Source organism: Helianthus annuus, chromosome 13, assembly GCF_002127325.2.
Source record: "Helianthus annuus cultivar XRQ/B chromosome 13, HanXRQr2.0-SUNRISE, whole genome shotgun sequence".
NCBI lineage: Eukaryota > Viridiplantae > Streptophyta > Magnoliopsida > Asterales > Asteraceae > Helianthus > Helianthus annuus.
This window is the reverse complement of record NC_035445.2, coordinates 58,707,175-58,727,135: the sequence shown is the minus strand read 5'-3', so window position 1 is coordinate 58,727,135 and position 19,961 is coordinate 58,707,175. Positions and strand designations below refer to the sequence as shown.

The 19,961-nt window shown below is 37.5% G+C and overlaps 2 long non-coding RNA genes across 3 annotated transcripts; both read right to left on the bottom strand.

Annotated features, from left to right (window-relative positions):
- Window positions 1-227: 227 nt before the first annotated feature.
- On the bottom strand, window positions 228-3,024 carry LOC110897908. The gene is made up of 3 exons (XR_002569078.2): window positions 2,869-3,024; window positions 1,360-1,444; window positions 228-558 (listed from the first exon to the last, which is right to left on the bottom strand). It is a non-coding gene; the product is annotated as an uncharacterized LOC110897908 (long non-coding RNA).
- A 3,158-nt stretch (window positions 3,025-6,182) lies between these two features.
- Window positions 6,183-8,874, bottom strand: LOC110897907. Of its 2 annotated transcripts, none has more exons than XR_004877073.1 (3): window positions 8,721-8,874; window positions 7,211-7,295; window positions 6,183-6,587 (listed from the first exon to the last, which is right to left on the bottom strand). It is a non-coding gene; the product is annotated as an uncharacterized LOC110897907 (long non-coding RNA). The 2 variants fall into 2 exon arrangements; XR_002569077.2 differs by having other exon boundaries at window positions 6,183-6,409; window positions 8,721-8,868.
- Between the last annotated feature and the right edge of the window lie 11,087 nt (window positions 8,875-19,961).

Genomic DNA, 19,961 nt, shown 5'->3' with positions numbered 1-19,961 from the left:
ATGATTGATGATTAAATGGTTAATCATAAGTTGTTAAGTGAATGATGGCTAGCATCCGTTGCTAGAATTGTTGATGTTGGAATAGTATGCCCAAGTAATGACATTTAACAACATTACCACCGAGGTACAATCTAAGGGTTGCAACGAGAACAACAACTATGTAAAGGATTTAGGATTATCTAATTGTTAAAGGATCTAACACGAAATGCGCATATGTAACGCCCATATTTCTTATTCCAAATAAGTATTATTATTTACAAAATTCGGGCATGACCCGTTCGTATAATGAACAATTCCCTGTAAGAACTTAAACATGACGCAGCGGAAAATATGAGCCCAAAAATTTTCTTTCTTATTTAGACCCATTACTTATTTAAAAGCTCAAATACAAATGATAAACGTTTACAAAAAAGGGATTAACAATAACCACATTAAAGTAACACTTCAAGACAATACATAAATCGGACTATGTGGTCGTTCTTCCCGTACAATCTTTAATTTGGGGCTCGATCAATGCATGCTTATCTTCGATAGTAGTGGTAGAGATACATGCAATACCTGTGAACATCACATACAACTTAACCATTAGTCATTGACAACGTTATACAACATGATTCTCATATAATCTAATAGTGAATAACATTTAACAATGAAACTTTGATTTATTTAACTATCCTCTCGTATTTTCTTATTCAGAGTTCGACTTCGAAACTTCAAGAACCCGGTGTTCATATACCTGCAATGCATTTCAATCTTAAACACACCATTAGCAATCATTAATGCTCGAACATAATGAAACCATTCCGTACCATTCCTTTATACATTTATAACATTTCGCATTCACAAACGTATACATTCCTAATTTTTACGTGCATTCATAGCAACCACTTTCTACTTACATATATTATTTTTTTTTTCAGCCCCTTCACCCGGCCGGGTCGGGTTAACCACCCGGCCGTGTCAACTAACCATATATTTTTCACAGAACCTTCACCCGGCCGGGTGTCAGCTCTGCACTTTCCTAGCCATTAATTCTTACCGAAACGAACATAACTCTCTCATTTTTGATCCGTTTTACCCGATTCTTTTTCCTACGCGCAAGTAATTTAATTACGGATCCGTTTATCACTTCAGGTAGCATCAAAATCTGATTTATAAGCAAACGGCTTATAAACCCCTTTATACATTATTTGACCCGTCTAATCCTACTAGTTTACTTTCATTATAAACAACTCCTTTGTTATACTAAAATAATACTTACCTCAATACTTCTCATTCATTACATGATTCTTGCATATTTTTCTACACATAAATATTAAATACTACGTACATACTAAGAAGTGAATTGGAATCACTTACATCGTGCGTCCGAGTTGTGCATAGCTTCTTTATTTACCCTTGATCCGTTAGCCTTCCATTCTTGAGTCCATGTCAATTGGGATTCCTATCATTTCAAGTCATTACGTCCATATCATAGTTAGTATGCATGTTCGTTCATATCACATCCATTCCTAGCTCTTAGCTACATAGACTTTCATTAGTCAAGCTTATCATGCATATGACATGAACCGACAACCACAATATTCAACATTCACTCACTCAAATTTATTATCATACGTACGTACACATAATTGTTCTAACACTTGTAGTATCGTTATACACATTTCATATTCATGTTATGTGGTACATACAACTACATGATTACTTGATTTTATACCCGATGTTCACAAGATCAATTTTACATATAGTAACGCTTTAAACACACCTTAACAACTGTAAACATTCACCGGAAGCAATATTTAGTGTTTAGTAAATCGGTGACTAGAAAAACATATGTTTTAAGTCCATAAAACACATTATTTTCATTGCTGCATTTTTCACGAAACAGCTGTTCGGGGTCACTTTTCCCCTTTTTAATCACATAATCTGACTCCGACTTTAAATAAGAATTGTAATATGCGAAATAACCTTTTCAACAATATAAGGCTCGTTGTCTAACTCCTAATAACGAATGAGATACGGCCTTTACAAGATGACTATCTAGGGCTGTCAAAAGTGACGAATTTACTAACTTTTCATGCTGTTTTGACCCACTAAATCTCATAACCAGCCTCTTGTGACCAAATATGAAATGTAATATGCGAAACAGCCTTTCCAACGATATAAGGCTCATTGTCTAACTCCTAATAACGAATGAGATACGGCCTTTACAAGATGACTATCTAGGGCTGTCAAAAGTGACGAATTTACTAACTTTTCATGCTGTTTTGACCCACTAAATCTCATAACCAGCCTCTTGTGACCAAATATGAAATGTAATATGCGAAACAACCTTTCGAACGATATAAGGCTCGTTGTCTAACTCCTAATAACGAATGAGATACGGCCTTTACAAGATGACTATCTAGGGCTGTCAAAAGTGACGAATTTACTAACTTTTAAACACAAACTTGAATCAATTCAAGTTTCATGTAGGCATTTTATCAAACACTTGATGGGTTTCACATTAATAGAATATATTGTACAAGTATCTTATGTTCATCTTCCTATTCTTGCCTTTAAAAATTCAAATACTATTGAAATCGACCTAAAATCACACCATACTCAAACTATCAAACAAACATTCATCGCATACAACATTCTACATAAATTTTTGAACAAGAATTCGACATAGGTGTTATACCCATGTCGCCACTTTCGTTAGCCCAAGTGGGTTTCATCTACAAACCTCAATTAACACCAAAATCTTGATAAATTCACAGTCCATATGATAATTCTAACATATATTGTGCTCGATTTCATAAAATTTCATGAATTGATCATAACCTAATTCATACAAAAATCATCAAATCCAAAATTACCACTTACCATGTGTTTTACAGAGTTGAACAATCAAGAATCTTGTTCATGCAAGTTCGATTTCAGCCAGAATCCATCCAATTTGGTTGATTAGGGTTTGAGAAGGGGTTTTCCCCTTCTTTCTCTTCTCTGGTCGAACACCCACCTACGCCCAGGTGTGGGTGTGGGGTTTTTAATTTTATTTTTATATATTTTATCTTTTCACTCATTCAAAACTAACCCCTCATGTTTGTCACTTAATCATAATTGACCCAATTTCATTTCCTTTCTTGTTTTGCTAGGCATTTAACTAGGTTTAATAACCTAGTTATTACATTTCCTTCTTTTAAACGCGTTAAAATACTGGCAACTAAGTAATTCGAATTTTGGGGCGTTACAAATCTACCCCCCTTAAAGAAGGTTTCGTCCCGGAAAACCTCTTTCTTTTCTGCCATAACCCGTCTAGTTTTATTCTCGTTTGTTCATTCATTCGAGTTACATTGGAAGACTTACATAAGCATGTTGTGAGAATTTACACTATCACACATCCCATAGTCATCATTATTTCATTCATTTCCGCATACAATCTCGTTCACTCGTACGCATTCAGCACATCGTACTCATTCATGCATATAATCATCTAACAATAGACCTACTTATAAACGAGTTCCGTCCCTTCGTACAAATAACATATTTTAACACATTTGTAGGTTCAAGTTCTATTCACATATGGGTTTTAGAGTCTAAGGCGAGCTTTCATTTTAAGCCCGCCGCAATTTACGGCTATCATCCGTGTCTTACGATTACTACTTGCTGGTTAAACTCGTTTAATGGTTTACTTATTAGGCACTAGCATTCATACAGCTCGATGACATTAAGTTCGAGTTGAAATTCATTCCTTGGTCGACCTATAAGAGTCAAACCTTCCTTTTCATGTCACATTTTGTGCTATCAATAATTCATACAGAAGTTCAATCATAGCATAAAATTTTATATTCATATATTAAATAATTTGCTAACCTTACTTCCTTGACGCAGTACTTGGACATGCAGCAACGAGCCGCTCCTCTTCTTCACCATCCATACCATGTTTCGGATTGACCTCATTCATCCGTGTGACGAGCTTTCGCTTATGAACATTCTTTCACTGACCTTACTAGGATTATCACTCCTGGTTTCTTATTTATATATTAATACTTTCTCAACTCCTTCGTAGAACATTGATGCGTTCCACCTGTACAAAACAGGTCCATACGTGACCATTTCTTAACATATCATTTTAGTTGTTTGACCCATTCACGATGGTTCAATACATAACTGTTCTTCCGCAATTCTTTAACTTATTTATCAACTTCTGCAATTTGACTTTTCAAAGTCAACCTGCCACTTCTTTCTCTTTTATGAATACACATAACGAAGTACATGTTTGTACTTCTTATCAATTCAAGCATATATTTAATTTAATCACTTTATGCTTTAGTGCTCCTCACGTACACTTGTCCTTTCCATTAAAGCTTAGGTCTTTCGCCCGGGTCGTAACCCGTCATTCACTTTGACTCTCTGGAGTCAAGTATCAACATATTTCACGCTTGTAATTTATCCAATGTTTATTTCTTACGGCTACAACTTCTTGCCACATCAACCATTTTCGATGTTTCATACCTACTTAATGAACCGAACTAATCTATCCATTCTTTATTACTTCTTTGATTATTAACAATTGATCTTCATTCGGCTTCTCAAAAGTGAAACTACAATCACCTTTTTACCCGCATTTTATTACTTGCTTTATTACTTACATTATATTTCGTTTGACCTTCGAAAGTCTACTTTGTAAATACAATCTTACATATGCCTATCGATTATTCTATCCTGACGCATCCATCTCTAGTCGAGTCATAAACTCTTATTAAATGCATAACTTTTATACATACCTGGCACAAGTCGAAATCCATTGACTTGTTATCCATATTTTGCTTGACTATTTCCTTCCCGTTTGTGACATTACATTTCCGTACATCATGCTCACCTACAATTAAATAACTTAACCATTTCAAACATTAATACCTGGTTCGAATGGTACTCACCATTCGACCCGCATAACTCATTTATCCTTTCAGCCATCCTTTCATACAATACTTGAGCGTAATTATATTCATATATTTACATATATATATAAGTTCAAAACAAAGCAATAATAATATCCGCTTCACAAGGAATATTTACTCGTTCTATCTATAATTATTAAAAATTTTGAGCCCTTCACTCTTGTCATCCATTCTTACTTATCTGATTCGTGCCTATTTACAAATTTCGAACTTTTTCATCCTATCATTCATTCCCTTCTATGTTTCGAATCCGTCTCACGCTTTCTAACATATCATTCATATCTTTCATCCCTTTCATGTTTCGAATCCGTCTCGCGGATTCTAACATATCATTCATATCTTTCATTCTTTGAATCCGTCTCGCGGATTCTAACATATCATTCATATCTTTCATTCTTTGAATCCGTCTCGCTGATTCAAACTTTGCATTCATATCTTGTTGATCTGTACTTTCTTACAGATTCAACATTCTTCATTCTTATCATTTATACTTTTTACTCTTACGTAGTATCCTCAATTTCCCGAGAGTCTTATTACCCATTTCACCCCCGCACGCCCACCTGCTACCCAGTTCTACCAGACATACCTTCGATAATTACCACGGTCTCACGAACGTCATATGCTTCTTGCGTACTGGCCAGGTGCGCAATCCACATACTAGTTTCGTGCCTTCGTGTAATCATCGCCTTATGTCCGAGAAGTGGGTTTCAATTTCGTGCATATTTCTAAAACTTCCCCAAGACCACATCATTGTCTTTCGTTAAATAATTACCCTCCCAAGGAGATCTCTTCCTTTTTCTTTTAACATCAGTACCCATACATATTAATAGCGTGTACCTGGGGTTAATTTGCCTATTTGCATCTTTGCCTGCCTTAGTATTCATCCTATTCCGCATCCACGGACCATCCTCTTCAAACACTTATGCTTACCTTGCACATACAAAACCGTTAGTTTCTTTATTCACATGCATAAATACATACTTACATTTGCTTTTACCTTTAGATCTTGATCGAGTTCAGGATTGTACGGGTTCCTGGTTACAAGAGCACGTAGGTTTGAGTTCAAGTATTTGCCTCCTCATACTTGATTTCCCTCAAACCAGGGCTCTGATACCAACTTGTAACGCCTATATTTCTTATTCCAAATAAGTATTATTATTTACAAAATTCGGGCATGACCCGTTCGTATATTGAACAATTCCCTGTAAGAACTTAAACATGACGCAGCGGAAAATATGAGCCCAAAAATTTTCTTTCTTATTTAGACCCATTACTTATTTAAAAGCTCAAATACAAATGATAAACGTTTACAAAAAAGGGATTAACAATAACCACATTAAAGTAACACTTCAAGACAATACATAAATCGGACTATGTGGTCGTTCTTCCCGTACAATCTTTAATTTGGGGCTCGATCAATGCATGCTTATCTTCGATAGTAGTGGTAGAGATACATGCAATACCTGTGAACATCACATACAACTTAACCATTAGTCATTGACAACGTTATACAACATGATTCTCATATAATCTAATAGTGAATAACATTTAACAATGAAACTTTGATTTATTTAACTATCCTCTCGTATTTTCTTATTCAGAGTTCGACTTCGAAACTTCAAGAACCCGGTGTTCATATACCTGCAATGCATTTCAATCTTAAACACACCATTAGCAATCATTAATGCTCGAACATAATGAAACCATTCCGTACCATTCCTTTATACATTTATAACATTTCGCATTCACAAACGTATACATTCCTAATTTTTACGTGCATTCATAGCAACCACTTTCTACTTACATATATTATTTTTTTTTTCAGCCCCTTCACCCGGCCGGGTCGGGTTAACCACCCGGCCGTGTCAACTAACAATATATTTTTCACAGAACCTTCACCCGGCCGGGTGTCAGCTCTGCACTTTCCTAGCCATTAATTCTTACCGAAACGAACATAACTCTCTCATTTTTTATCCGTTTTACCCGATTCTTTTTCCTACGCGCAAGTAATTTAATTACGGATCCGTTTATCACTTCGGGTAGCATCAAAATCTGATTTATAAGCAAACGGCTTATAAACCCCTTTATACATTATTTGACCCGTCTAATCCTACTAGTTTACTTTCATTATAAACAACTCCTTTGTTATACTAAAATAATACTTACCTCAATACTTCTCATTCATTACATGATTCTTGCATATTTTTCTACACATAAATATTAAATACTACGTACATACTAAGAAGTGAATTGGAATCACTTACATCGTGCGTCCGAGTTGTGCATAGCTTCTTTATTTACCCTTGATCCGTTAGCCTTCCATTCTTGAGTCCATGTCAATTGGGATTCCTATCATTTCAAGTCATTACGTCCATATCATAGTTAGTATGCATGTTCGTTCATATCACATCCATTCCTAGCTCTTAGCTACATAGACTTTCATTAGTCAAGCTTATCATGCATATGACATGAACCGACAACCACAATATTCAACATTCACTCACTCAAATTTATTATCATACGTACGTACACATAACTGTTCTAACACTTGTAGTATCGTTATACACATTTCATATTCATGTTATGTGGTACATGCAACTACATGATTACTTGATTTTATACCCGATGTTCACAAGATCAATTTTACATATAGTAACGCTTTAAACACACCTTAACAACTGTAAACATTCACCGGAAGCAATATTTAGTGTTTAGTAAATCGGTGACGAGAAAAACATATGTTTTAAGTCCAAAAAACACATTATTTTCATTGCTGCATTTTTCACGCAGCAACTGTTCGGGGTCACTTTTCCCCTTTTTAATCACATAATCTGACTCCGACTTTCAAACAAGAATTGTAATATGCGAAATAACCTTTTCAACAATATAAGGCTCATTGTCTAACTCCTAATAACGAATGAGATACGGCCTTTACAAGATGACTATCTAGGGCTGTCAAAAGTGACGAATTTACTAACTTTTCATGTTGTTTTGACCCACTAAATCTCATAACCAGCCTCTTGTGACCAAATATGAAATGTAATATGCGAAACAGCCTTTCCAACGATATAAGGCTCGTTGTCTAACTCCTAATAACGAATGAGATACGGCCTTTACAAGATGACTATCTAGGGCTGTCAAAAGTGACGAATTTACTAACTTTTCATGCTGTTTTGACCCACTAAATCTCATAACCAGCCTCTTGTGACCAAATATGAAATGTAATATGCGAAACAACCTTTCGAACGATATAAGGCTCGTTGTCTAACTCCTAATAACGAATGAGATACGGCCTTTACAAGATGACTATCTAGGGCTGTCAAAAGTGACGAATTTACTAACTTTTAAACACAAACTTGAATCAATTCAAGTTTCATGTAGGCATTTTATCAAACACTTGATGGGTTTCACATTAATAGAATATATTGTACAAGTATCTTATGTTCATCTTCCTATTCTTGCCTTTAAAAATTCCAATACTATTGAAATCGACCTAAAATCACACCATACTCAAACTATCAAACAAACATTCATCGCATACAACATTCTACATAAATTTTTGAACAAGAATTCGACATAGGTGTTATACCCATGTCGCCACTTTCGTTAGCCCAAGTGGGTTTCATCTACAAACCTCAATTAACACCAAAATCTTGATAAATTCACAGTCCATATGATAATTCTAACATATATTGTGCTCGATTTCATAAAATTTCATGAATTGATCATAACCTAATTCATACAAAAATCATCAAATCCAAAATTACCACTTACCATGTGTTTTACAGAGTTGAACAATCAAGAATCTTGTTCATGCAAGTTCGATTTCAGCCAGAATCCATCCAATTTGGTTGATTAGGGTTTGAGAAGGGGTTTCCCCCTTCTTTCTCTTCTCTGGTCGAACACCCACCTACGCCCAGGTGTGGGTGTGGGGTTTTTAATTTTATTTTTATATATTTTATCTTTTCACTCATTCAAAACTAACCCCTCATGTTTGTCACTTAAACATAATTGACCCAATTTCATTTCCTTTCTTGTTTTGCTAGGCATTTAACTAGGTTTAATAACCTAGTTATTACATTTCCTTCTTTTAAACGCGTTAAAATACTGGCAACTAAGTAATTCGAATTTTGGGGCGTTACAGCATATTGGGATGGTTATTAAAGAATAATCAAATTTTGGTATTGGTGTAAAGGATTATCTGGTTGTAAAATGATCTAACACCAATGCGCGTATGGCAATGATTATTAGAGAATAATCGAATTTAGGTATTGGTTATTATTTTTTGTGAAATAATAGTAATTAATAGATTAAATGATTGATATTAATTAGTAGTTATTTACTGCTACTGCTACTACTACTCCTACTGCTGCTCCTATTGCTGCTGCTACTACTTCTATTCCTGCTGCTACTGCTCTTACTGTTGTTGCTTCTGCTGCTGCTACTACTACTACTATGATGAACGACTAATACCTTTTAATTCCTGTTATGTGTGTGACATTAACCCAAGACCTCCCCCTTCCTAACCCAGGTGTTTAAAGGTTTTGTCTTTGCTAATACACCACCACCCCATTGGTTAAATAAATACTAGTTATTTAATTGTTACATTTAAAATTAACGGGGTTTGATATTTAATTAAGTTAGTTAATTAAATTAACCATATGATAAAATAAATAAACTAATTATATAATTAAATTATAGTTAGTTAATTTATTACAATAACTTTTATTATATAATTATATCTAAAACTTTAGTTATTTAATTGTTAAATAATTAAATCAACTAAAACCTAAGTCCATGGGTTTTGACATGGGGTCGTTTTAATAAACCTAGATTAGGTCCATGAGGGATTATAAAGAGAGATAGGGGAATCAATTTTCAGTTGAACAAGTTAAATGAAATATGAAACCCGAAACCCTAAATCTCCCATCCTCCTTTTTCTGAGCCTAACTATGTCATCGTCGGTCTCACCACTGTCGCGACACCCTATTCACACCGTCTTCGTTGTGCCTGCACTGCCACACCAAACTGCCATTAGGTAGCCACCACCTACATGTGCCGCTGTCTCATACATGTGCCAACATCTCCATAAATCGTTTCATATCGGTTTTCATGCGGTTCATTCTACCAGTAGAACCCAAAGGTGTTCGCGTTTCGGGAATACTCAAAAGGTGGAGTTTTTGTCTTTCTGGATCTAGCACCCTCAATTGTTGTATCAAGGTGTTTGTCGTTTCATAGTCGGTTACAACTGGTTAAGGTATCTTTTTTCTGAAACACCCTTAGTTTGCATCTGGACTCTAGGTGGGTGGTCCAAAGTTTGATTTGTATTGGTTCGTGTTTTCGTTGCATTAAATTTTAAAATAAGTGTACGAAATCTCAACAGTGGTATCATAGCCACTTACGCCAACAAATTTTGTGAAGACAGATCACCTAACTTCGTGCTCCATTTTCGAAAGCGAAACGTGAAACTCTTCAGCTACATACAAGACGACTATGATTTTAGTGCAAGGGTGTGCGTGAACTAAAAGACTCTATGCTAAAGGATGATGCTAAGACGACTCCTTCCCACTCTCGGCTCTTTGGGGAGTAGTGCCCCAAGAGACAGCCTTGCCAAAAGCGACGTTCTATGATGGAAAAAGGGTTAGGTAGTTAGAACGTACTATCTATAATAGCAATCCGGATTTATTTTTTCAAAAAAATATTAATGGACAAAAGATTGCTTCCTTTACGTTTTTTGTTGGTTATGTTGTTCTACGAATCAAGCCCTACACTGTAGTTGTTTTATTTTATGGTTTCGTGTATGTTGTTCAATTCGTATTTTTTGGGTGTTTTGGAACCCTTATATAATAAATTAGATTTTTCAATTCTTGAAAATTTTGTAAACAAAACAAGACAAAAAATTGAGAGGCCTAGGAGAATGATGGAGATCTTGATGCAAGTGGGAGTAATCAAAACCTTGTGATGTTTTTGTTTGTCTCATTTGGCCTATTTGGTTGATGCTAAAGACTCTAGCCAAACCGAACATATTTTAGTGGCTTGATCTTCATAGGGTTGTGGTTGTTTTTATTTATCACTTAGGATTATGTTGGTCCCAGTTTAGACTTAAAAACTTCTTTTCACGTAATATGGCAAGTGATTTCAACAAATATGAAAATAGTGTGCGGAAATAGAAATCAGGCTTTCAAGAAACAAGACCTACAGAATTTTCAAGTTTATATCACTTTGAAACAAAATGGTTTACAAGGTGATTGTGTCACACCCCCAAAATCCACAAGCAGAGTATCACCGCAGGGGAGCGTGACTGACGAGGATCCAGCCACCAACCATATTGAACATTATAAACAAATGATGTGCGTTAGGTGTAATATGTTTTAGGTATATATTTTAAGCCCTTTTTACACTTTTAGCCAAGTTTTAAATTTATAAAACACGATATTTACTAACACTAAACACACATATGGGCAAGTGCACCCATCGTGGACGTAGTATAGTGTTGGTAAGATACCGAGGTCGTCCAAGGACACAAGAGCTTTTAGTACCGGTTTATCCTCAACGTCTAATCAAATCAAAATGTTAGAAAAGATTTTTAAAACTAAGAAAATAAAACTAACTAAAATGCTGAAAAAGAAAATAAAAATAAAAACATATAGACAAGATGAATCACTTGGATCCGACTCGTGTGTCAGTGTAACCTTTGATTATTTTCGCACTTTTGCACTTGTTTAAGAGATTATCTTAGTTATTGTAGTAGCTCTCTTTTGAAGGTGACGTTACCCTCAACCCAGTAGTTTGAGTCAGCAAGGATACAATCCTAAAGGGTCGGATTATTGAAAGATAATTAATTAAGTTATTAATGCATAATGTGGTATGCCCCTCTTTTGAAGGTGATGTTACCCTCAGCTAAGTAGTCTGAGTCAGCAGGGATACAGTCCTAAGTAGCTGGGTTAAAGTTTTAATAGTAGTTTAACTTATGAGGGGATCAAAGAGTTTGGACCCCCGCCATCCAATACCTTTGGGTATTGAAGGAGGTCCTACTAAATTTGATCCAGGTCCTTTGCAAGATCTATACACTGAACAATGGCAAGACTCTTACCAAACCGTTCCCTTAACCCCCGACCAGGTAGCCAACATACCTCCATATAGACCGTGGAGATATGAATGGTGAAAATCTTTTATTTTATATAGACAGTAAAATAATGCCAAGACACCACGGATAAACGATAACGAAGAATCACCTTCAACATAAGAAACTAGTAATTAAAGTCATTAATACAAAACCAATTAAAAAGTGCAAAAGATTAAAAATAAAAAGTATTACACTAAACACTTGTCTTCACCAAGTGATGTAAGAGACTTAGGCAAACATGGCCTTTGATTGTCAAGAACTCTTACGATCAATCATGGATCCCGAGACGACTCACACACTCTATGATGGACAACGGATGATGGTGGTGGATGATGGTGTTGTGATGGTGGTGGGTGGTGGGTGAAGTGTGAGAGAGGTGGTGTGCCAAGGGATGAGTTGAAATGGCTCCAAGCACTCCTATTTATAGGCTGAACAGAAGCCTGGGCATGGCCCCGTGTCCGTCTGACACTCTCTCTCTTCATTAAATGTAATTCGCAATTACAATAAATGCGCCTACAGCATTCTGACCACGCCCCCGTGTCCGCTGGGCACGGCCCCGTGGTGGGCAGTAGAAGCTTCTATAGGTTTGTCTTTTCTGCTGCTTCTTGGGCACGGCCCCGTGCTCGCTGAGCACGGGGCGTGTTCAGTCTTCTGATTTCTTTGTTTTGCTTAGGAAGATGCTGTCGGGAGGGTCGGCATATCACTTTTGTTCCTTTTCTTGTAATTATGTTAGATTTTGCTGTCTTTTTGCTTCTTTTGTTATTTTGAGCTCATTTAATCCTGAAGATGCAAAAGGAAGACAAAAGCACACTTTTTCCAACATTAGTACTAAAAAAGGGTTAGTTTTAAGCCATTATTGATGTAATTTATATGTTGCATTTTGTGCACATCAAGTACCCCCACACTTGAATCTTTGCTTGTCCTCAAGCAAAACTCTTTATAATGTGGCTTTATTCACTCCCAAATGGAATGGGTAGAAGAGAAGGTTTTTGGACTTGTCATAGAGTGTCGGGATTTTCCAAGATCGTCTAGGTTTTATTTTTATTTATTTACAATCCTATTCGTCATGATTTATTAAAAACATTTCATAAGGTAAATTATTTATTAAGGCATAACATACCTCTTTAAAATTCCATTTATATACAAGTTCACATACCTCACGGGGGAAATCACTCACTCTCGGCCGAAGGTGTATTTTTAGTGAATCACTCGAGAGCGGCATGGAACTTATTCCTACCATAAGCTTGCCAAGCAATCAACCCTCCTCCTTTTTAACTTTATACCTTTGTAAATATCAAGAGGACTTTTTAGGTGAAGGGTTAGGCTTGGGCTAAAGGTGGGTGGTTGGGTTAGTGGTTAGTAGAAAAGGGCGAAAGGCGTAAAAAGCGTCGGTTTTCGTAAAACATTTTTGTTTTTGTGACTTTTTATTTTCAATGAAGTATTTATTCAAACAAGCCTTTGTTTGAGGAGCTTTGTTTGTTTATTTCCAACTTCATCATCAAATATATATATATATATTAAGGAAGTCACACGAGAACCGAGCTTCGTTACTAAAACAAAGGGTTAAAAATGAAAAAAAGGTTTTGGTGGGTAAAAGGGTTTTGGGTTAAGAAATGAAAAGGTTTAGGCTCAAAGTGGTTAACTAGGGGGAATTTTTGGGTAGGTGAAAAAAATTGAAAATAATGGTGTTGAAAGAAAAAGGGTTAGTCCTAATGCCTCCATCATTTACTTACTTGGGTTTAAGTTGGTAAGGACCGAGAATGAATTGTCGTGGCAAGTTCTAGAGTCGTAAGAACCAAGCGGCTATTCACACAAGAAACGAAAAATGAGCATTTAGTGTAAAGATGTATATTTGTTTGCTCAATAAAGGCTCAAAACTCACTTTTGTGGGAATGGGTTTTTATGTGATCAAGTATATATAATCAAATTTTAACTAAGTTTGTCATGCCGTTTCATAATTTTCTTATGTTGGTTCTTTTTATCACGACGCTATCGGTTGTAATTTTATAAAAATATAACCTTGTTAGAATTTGAATTCCAAACTTAAACTTAGACAAGTAAAAAAAAAAATTGAAAATTTTTGAAAAAAAATTGGGGTGATTAGCGGTTCCAATAGAGTTTTGTGTAAGGCTTGTTATTAGGACTTGCAAAATTCAAGGTTTTAGCATCCCCCCCACACTTAAATTACACACTGTCCTCAATGTGTCCCAAAAATAAGTTTTTAGGTTGATTAAATGTGTAAAATGGTGTTAAAAGCAAAATTTTATGTTACTGGCAGTTTGGACACGGCCCCGTGTCGGTCGGACATGACCCCGTGTTCAACTGCCAGTAACGAAAACTTACAGAAGATGGACACGGGGGCGTGTTGGCTGGGCACGACCCCGTGTCTGGCAAAAATCTGCAGAAAAATAGACAAACAGCAGGTCTGGGAAGTGGGCACGGGGGCGTGTCGGCTGGACACAACCCCGTGTGGACTGTCTGCAAGGCTGAAAAACAGGTTTCTTTTCTCCGGTTGTCCTGCCCTGGCTTTAGTAGTGCTAATGTTTAGCACTCTAAGTCTCATTTGTACCTGTTTTATCAGTAAATACCACACCAAGCAATACCAAACATCCTAAATTACCAAGTTAAACATCCAAACCATAAAGTAAAAGAAAAATAAAGAAGAAAATAAAAAGAAGTCAAAGAAAGTAAATTGTCTAACACTCGGCACGCAGGCCGTCAATTGTTTTGATAGAAAAAGGGGACTTTAACCTGTGGGTTTACCAACAACCCGCTCCTACTCCTGCTCCACCCGCCTAGTCCATGGCATCATCACTGTCCTCCTCCTCATCTCCTCCATGACCCACCATATACTCTCGGATGCTCCCGATGTCGTCTTGGATATCGGTGATGTTTCTTTCAATGGCTCCGACTCGGTGGTATGTGTTGTTGGCAAGGTTGTAGGTGTTCCTGGTGCACATAAGGTTTTCCTGCAAAAGATCATGTAAACTTGGAAGGTTAGGAAAACCACCTCCTTGTGAGGAGGATTGACCCGAATCACCATGAGGTTGATACTGGTAGTGGGGAGGTGGAGCGTGAAGGACTAGCGCCTCTTGCGGGTTCCATGCATGGCCTTGCATCCTTTGAAAGCTCACCGATCCGTCTTCCGCCTCATAGATTAGGTTCATGGCGCGGCAAATGTGTACATCGACACGTCCCGACCATGGGCTCCTTTCAAAAGACCTAGGAATGTGCGTGAAGTGCTTGAAGAGGCGGTACACCCATCCCCCGAAGAAGATAGGAGTCGGTGCACGGGCTAGCCGGTTCGTATGCATGTTTCGAAGCAGGAGGAATGGAACATCGAGGGGCCTTCGGTTGTGGATGCAGTGAAGGACTACCAGATCTCTTAACCCAACAACGCCACTGCTGTCATGTCTTTGACTAAGAGAGTAAGTGAGGAGCCTATGAATGTAGCGATAAAGTGGATCCCTCATGTTAGTACTCTTAGTGCTGCTCGGATTGTAGAACCCATCACCAATCTGAGCCCATGCGGCTTGGCGTTCATTTTCATCCAATTCTCGCAATCCCCCGGTGTTTTCCTCATTTCCCGAATCCTCCTCCGTATACAGTCCCACTATTGCCCCGAATTGCGCCATAGAGATCGAGTATCTCGTCCCACCACAACGAAATGCAACCCCCTCATTATCAAACGGGTCACACCTTGAAGTGAAGGTGAAAGTACTATAGAACTCCAAAATGCATTTATGTACCGACCGAAGTCGAGTGGTTAAGGCAACCCTTAGTGGTCCGGTAACAAGGTTGTTGAACCGGTCAAGTTGGTTCACCATGGCTAATAGGTCCGTGCATGCTTGCCTTGGGTATTCATCGAGTCTTGTTTGAAGTATGTCATATCTAGCCCTAGCATCGAGCTCATTTGCGTTGAATCTTATGAACTTCGACATCTGAAAGAATACACCAAAAGTTAGCACGAAACAATGAGATTTTCGAAAGAAACTGCAAAGAGTGAGCAGGACACGGCCCCGTGTTCAGTGGGCACGACCCCGTGTCCAGGCGTCTGTTACTCAAAAATTTCATTTTTCGACCCGGTCCCGAAAATCTGAAAATTTTTGGCCAAATAGGAGCGGTTTCCCCCGAAAATGAAACCCCAAGTGCCGTTTTTCCCAAAACAAACCGTTTACCCCTTCAATTTTATCTTTTTCGGTTCAAAAACAAGGGTTTGAGGTTTTTGTGAGAAATCGGGCAAATCTATCAACAATACAAGTGTATTTACTTCCCATTATACTAATCTAAACTAATGCTAACAGATTATTTCAAAAATTTGAGGTTCGATCCGGATGAATTTCAAGAACCCTAGATTTTTCCCCAAATTTTTGATGTTTTAACTACATGCAAGTAACTAATCTAACTACTAATGATGATAGAATCATACCTTGATGTTGTTAGAACGAGAAGAGACATCGAAAATCTGCAGAAAATCGCTTCGGACCAGAGTTTTTCGGGGAAACGGGGCGTGTGGAATGATGTAAGTGTTGTGAAAAGAGGGTTTTATCCCGACAGTTGCGCAGACACGGACCCGTGTCCAGCGGACACGGCCCTGTGCCGAGCATAGTTTTGAAAATTTTTTTAGTGCTCGTGTGAGTGCCCGTTTTTTCCCAGAAACATGGTTAGAAGACATACCGGTTTCGATGTATACTCACTTGTTCGTAACATACCAGGTATGATGTGGATGCTTTTTATTCGTTGACCGTTTGAAGCGAGATCTCTTCTTTCTCATCCTCAATGGATCCTCGATAGAGCTTCAGCCGTTGGCCATTGACTTAGAATGGAATTCCATTTCGAGATTTAATTTCTACTGCACCGTGAGGAAAAATATGGGTGATGAAAAAAGGTCCTGACCACCTAGATTTAAGTTTACCCGGAAATAATCGAAGTCGTGAATTAAACAATAGAACTTGGACTCCTACACAAAATTCTTTAGGTTTAATGTATTTGTCGTGTAAATTTTTCATTCTTTCCTTATAAATTTCTGAGTTAGAGTATGCATAATTCCTTAGTTCGTCTAATTCATTTATTTGACAAAATCGATTTTTACCTGCAATTTCTAAATCTAGGTTCACATTTTTTATTGCCCAATAGGCTTTGTGCGCTATTTCTACTGGAAAATGACAACTTTTTCCATAGACAAGCTTATATGGGGTTGTGCCTATAGTGGTTTTATAAGCAGTTCGAAAGGCCCATAAAGCATCATCTAATTTATCAGCCCATTCCTTTTTATTTAAACCTACGGTTTTTTCAAGTATTCGTTTTAAACCTCTGTTAGTCACTTCGGCTTGTCCGTTTGTTTGAGGGTGATATGTTGTTGAGACCCGGTGATAAACCCCATATCTTGTTAAGATTTTTTCGAGTTGGTGATTGCAAAAATGGGTACCTCTATCACTTATTAATGCTTTAGGTGTTCCAAAACGAGAGAATAATTTTTTCAGAAGTCTTACCACTACTCTTCCATCGTTTGTTGGAAGTGCTTCGGCCTCGGCCCATTTAGACAAGTAATCGACTGCCACAAGTATATATTTGTTTCCTTTTGACGGTAGGAAGGGTCCCATGAAATCGAGTCCCCACACATCAAAAATTTCACAAACGCGAATGCCATTTTGAGGCATTTTGTTTTTGGAAGAAATATTACCTGATCTTTGGAAAGCATCACATGTCTTTACAAGATTGTGTGCATCTTTGTAAATGGTCGGCCAATAAAATCCTGAATCAAATACCTTCCGTGCGGTACTAGCGGCACCATGATGTCCCCCATATGGACCTTCATGACAATGGCGGAGAATTCTTCGTGCTTCGCTGCCATGTACGCACCTTCGGATGAGTTGGTCGGCACACATTTTGAAGAAATAAGGGTCTTCCCAAAAGTAATGCTTTACATCAGCAAAGAACTTCTTTCTTTGGTGATGTGGCCATCCTTTGGTGACTATGCCGCTAGCTAAGTAGTTAGCGTAGTCGGCATACCATGGTTCTTGTCTACTTTCCACCATTTCCAGGGACTCTGTTGGGAATTTTTCGTTGATTTGTTCGTCCCTGGTTGCCTCCAAAGCTGGGTCTTCTAGGCGTGAGAGATGATATGCCGCAGTGTTTTCTTCTCCTCTTTTGTCTTTGATTTCAATATCAAATTCTTGGAGGAGTAGAATCCACCTGATCAAACGTGGTTTTACGTCTTGTTTCTTGAAGAGGTATCGGATAGCTGCATGATCTGTATAGACTACAGTTTTGGAAAGAACAAGGTAAGAACGAAATTTATCAAAAGCAAATACCACAGCTAGTAATTCTTTTTCAGTGGTTGTGTAATTTTCTTGTGCATCATTAAGTGTTTTACTAGCATAATAAATTGGGTGGAAATGCTTTTCTCTTCTTTGTCCCAAGACTGCTCCAACAGCAAAGTCACTTGCATCACACATGATTTCTAAAGGTAGTTTCCAATCGGGCGCTATCATAATAGGTGCATTGACTAGCATTTCCTTGAGGGTCAGAAACGCTTGATTGCATTCCTTGTCAAAGATGAAAGGCGCATCTTTTTCAAGTAATTTTGTTAGAGGTCTTGAAATTTTTGAAAAGTCTTTGATAAACCTTCCATAAAATCCGGCATGCCCTAGGAAACTTCTGATTGCTCTAACGGAGGAGGGTGGAGGTAATCGAGAAATAGTGTCTACTTTTGCCCGATCAACTTCCATTCCTTCGCTCGAGATTTTGTGACCGAGTACTATTCCCTCCGTTACCATGAAATGGCATTTTTCCCAGTTAAGGGCGAGGTTAGTTTCCTCACATCGGGATAGCATTCGTTCGAGGTTATTGAGGCATTGGTCGTATGAATCTCCAAAGATAGAAAAGTCGTCCATGAAGACTTCCATTGTCTTTTCTATCATATCATGGAAAATGGCCACCATGCAACGTTGGAATGTTGCAGGTGCATTACATGGACCAAATGGCATGCGTGGATAAGCAAAAGTTCCGTAGGGGCATGTGAAAGTTGTCTTTTCTTGGTCTTCAGGTGCTATTGGAATTTGAAAGTAACCTGAAAAACCATCCAAGAAACAGTAAAATTTATGACCGGATAGTCGTTCTAACATTTGATCAATGAACGGCAAAGGAAAGTGGTCTTTCCTCGTTGCTTCATTTAATCGCCTATAGTCTATACAAACTCTCCATCCTGTGACGGTTCTTGTTGGTATTAATTCATTCTTTTCATTAGTTATCACCGTCATACCTCCTTTATTTGGGACTACTTGGACGGGACTTACCCATGGACTATCGGAGATAGGATAAATTAGTCCAGCGTCAAATAGTTTGATGACCTCATTTTTAACCACTTCTTGCACATTGGGATTTACTCTACGTTGTGGTTGTATTACCGTTTTGTAGTCATCGTTCATTAAAATTTTGTGCGTGCACATGGAAGGACTTATTCCTTTAATATCTACAAGCTTCCAAGCGATCGCATTTTTATGTTTTCTCAGAAGTTTAATTAATTTTTCTTTTTCTAAGCTACTTAACTTAGATGAAATAATTACAGGTAATTTACCATCTTTGTCTAGAAAAGCATATTCCAAACCTTTTGGGAGTTCTTTGAGCTCAATGGGTGGGTCTTTAGGAGACTCCTTATTTTGTGGCTCATCTAGATCAAGAACTTTAAAGGTTTGTTCTATGGCGACCTCTTCTTCAACAAAGTGGTCAACTTTTTCACTTGTATCGGGTGGCTCATCTTCATCTTCAATTAGGGGGTCATTATTGCCAAAAGGGTATTTCATTGAACGCTCAGGATCTATGCTCCTTTTGAATGCCACAAATTGAAGAGGTAGATTATTAAACTTTCGGTTTTTCAAAGCTTCATG